At 40.0% G+C, this 3287-nt stretch overlaps 1 non-coding gene across 1 annotated transcript; it reads left to right on the top strand.

Annotated features, from left to right (window-relative positions):
* Window positions 1-2855: 2855 nt before the first annotated feature.
* Window positions 2856-3051, top strand: LOC147643560 (U2 spliceosomal RNA). The gene has a single exon (XR_015272082.1). It is a non-coding gene; the product is annotated as a U2 spliceosomal RNA (small nuclear RNA).
* The last annotated feature ends 236 nt before the right edge of the window (window positions 3052-3287 follow it).

The raw sequence follows: 3287 nt of genomic DNA, 5'->3' as shown, positions 1-3287 counted from the left end.
TACAAATAGAGCATTAGTTTATAAGTTGCTTTTCACCTTAAGCTTCTAACTTTAAGAAGATACTTTCCCAAAAAATATAAATCCAATTGCTTTTTTTCGAAACCTTCTCCAAGTGTGATGTTTATGGTGCTGGCAGTGCAGTGCCACTTCCTCTGCTCTTTTGCGTTTTGCGTTCGCTGATGTCGACGTCGTCACGAGTGGCAACAATTAATTTTCATACGCAGACGCAGTTGGATGGCAGCAGGCTACTGCCAGGACGGACTCCAGGACCCCATCCCCATTCCCATCTCCAGTCAGATAGATAGACGGAGCCACAGAAGTCAGACTGAGAGCGGATGCAGTTTTCCGAGTCTCTTTCGCCGGCGACAAACAAATTGCACATCGATGCGACTGAGATGGCGACTTGTGGCATTCTAGGAAAATAAATTTAAATAAACGCAAAAGTCCAATGCTGCTCCCTTTACCCCTTTCCCGCTTTTCCTGGTTCCCAGGGGGGGGGGAGAAAGAATACGAATTGAAAATGCAAATTTGCGCGAAAATAAAATCAAGTGAAGAGGAGTCGTCGAGTTCAGTGCCATCTTCGGGCCACAAGTGTTTTAACAATGTTTGCATGGCGCATTACGTGATTTGGCCACCGCCTACACCCGCTACATCCCGATCTGGGTACTCCTGCTGTGCCTGCTCCTGCTCCTGCCGCTCATCCGCATCCTCCGGATGGTTCCTTGCGTGTTAGCACCATGTTGAAATTTGAATAAAACGCAATGCGACGACAGCGAAAACAATGCGAGACTAACTACTGCGATGAGATGAATCTTGAATACGCTTTAATTGGCTGCTGAATTCAGGCAATTAAACTTCAACCTAAAAAGTCCTTTCCTTAGGTTAACTCTTTTGGGGTTTATTTTTTTATTTCAACGAATGCATGAAAAATATTAATGTAATATGCAACTATATATGTTTAGAGATAAGGAAATAAAAGCCCTATTATATGTATACTGTCAAAATTTAGATATGTGCACTTATGCCTCATTAAAATAATTTATTTCCATCATAAAAATAATTTTGTTTTATTATTTAAATATTTTTTAAGAAAATAATTAGATACTTATTTATATACTTATCCTTAAACTAGCTAGGTCAAATTAAAACACAAATTAACTGAGTAAAATTGTCTTAGTATGCTTTATTTATGGCCTAACGTGTATACTTTAAACTTTAATTTGATATGGCGTAGAGCACAAGAACATGTTTCTAAGCTAATACTACTCTTTGAGCAACACGCATTGATGTTGCCACAACAATGTTGCACAACATTTAGGGTTTCTATGTTATAAAAGGATAAGATGCGTAACCTGCAGTTAAGTTTAGGTTTTGTGTAATACATATAATGGATAATAATATGCGTAAAATGGGATTTAATTATTATCAAATGTTACTTAAATTGTACTATGCTATAAATAATTTTTGAAAAAGTATTAAAATATTTTTTAAATTAAATCCAACTATAGATATCCTTACTTAGTAACCTATCATAGTGTAGATACACTCTCTTTTGAGGAAAGTGTATAAAAGATAAGAACTTCGCATCGAAGTGGGTGTTGCAGAGACTGCTGTGTTACCACTCGAACCCATTGACGCCTCTGCTCTTGCCTTAGCCTCTTTGCATTGGCACTTTGCTATCATCGCCTTCGCCTCCAGTGCACCACTCCATCCAAACCAGTCCTCCTCCCCATCCTATCCCTCGGATGCTTTTGCATCCTCCTTCCCCAAAAAACAGTTCCTTGTCTTTGCCAGCGACACTTTCAGGCGACGTTGGGCGTAGATAACATTCTTGGCCGGCGACATTTTGCATGTCGGGGAGCTACCTTCGGCTGCGAAGTCGATAAATTAGCGCATGCATCTTCATTTCGAGAGAGATGGCCAGGGAGTGCATTAGTGGCGGTGAAAGGCTTTGGATTTTGTATGAAGCTGGAAGCCCTTGGCCAAATCAAGAACAATGGGACAGGAACCCAAAAACTTAACTTGCCTCTCCTGCTGCTGAGTCATTAGAATCCGCAGCTGCGACTGCACCGGCGGCTCAAATCCAATTACAATGCAGAATCAGCAGGCACAATGGTTAGGAGGGACGTGGAGCTGGCAAACTGGTCGGAACAGGGAGCAGGGAACTTCAGGCCCAGGACCAGCAAGCGAGGTCCCCCTTCGATCTGCAATTTAACCTTAACTTCTCGGACGTGGCCGAGAGCCGCTGGCGAGCATTGTCCACTCCGTGGGCCTTTTGGCTTTTACCTTTGCTTTTGCTTTATTATAGCAACGCTTATACAGATTAGAATAAATCAACTTGTCCCCCCGCGAGGACTAGACTCGTTCTGCTCTCGTTTTGCTTGTCCGGCGATCGAAAAACGCTACCGGCAACAGCAATCTTAACTGGCCCAGCAGTCCGAGTTTGCAGCTGCACTGAGGTCTGCACTGAGAGAAAAATTAGTTTACAACTTTAAAATTTATATATCTATATTTAAGAAGATTTACCAAAGAGATTATCATCCCCCAAAATGGGCAAAAAATTCTATTACATATTTTAAATCAACGTATAGAAATATTTTAATGCAATCTAAACCCTTCTATTTTTAGAAAATTATGAAAAATATTTATATTGTATTATATTAAAAGAACAAATGTCTAAATAACTAAAGTCATATATTTCGATTTTATTATATTTACAATAAGGTACGGTTCAAAAATCATCCCCTAAAGTATACAATACCGAATAAAAAAATATCTCCCTGTTCGGAGACAATAATTCCCAACTGCTTCTGACCCAGCATGGATGAAGTCCCCTACCTAAACGGTGGATAGTTATCGCTTCTCGGCCTTATGGCTAAGATCAAAGTGTAGTATCTGTTCTTATCAGCTTAACATCTGATAGTTCCTCCATTGGAGGACAACAAATGTTAAACTGATTTTTGGAATCAGACGGAGTGCTAGGAGCTTGCTCCACCTCTGTCGCGGGTTGGCCCGGTATTGCAGTACCGCCGGGATTTCGGCCCAACTTGATAATAAATTTAACAAATAAGCTTAAAAAGCACAACAAATATTTAGAGTAATCTGTAGTTGATAGAAAGATTCTCTTTTAAAATTGTTAGACTATAGGGATCACCTTTCTATGTTCATCTTGTATCCTTTACTATCGGTCTTGTTTTCTATGTTAAATTATCTTTATAAATTCGAGGTTAGTACATATTTTTTCTCTGTGCAGGAAGTGGGATCTGGTCTGACCACCCCATATACTC

Source organism: Drosophila serrata, unplaced genomic scaffold, assembly GCF_035046125.1.
Source record: "Drosophila serrata isolate PLE 108 unplaced genomic scaffold, ASM3504612v1 contig_272, whole genome shotgun sequence".
In the NCBI taxonomy this organism is placed as follows: Eukaryota; Metazoa; Arthropoda; class Insecta; order Diptera; family Drosophilidae; genus Drosophila; species Drosophila serrata.
Note: the sequence above shows the minus strand (reverse complement) of the source record. Positions and strands in the feature narration are given on the sequence as shown.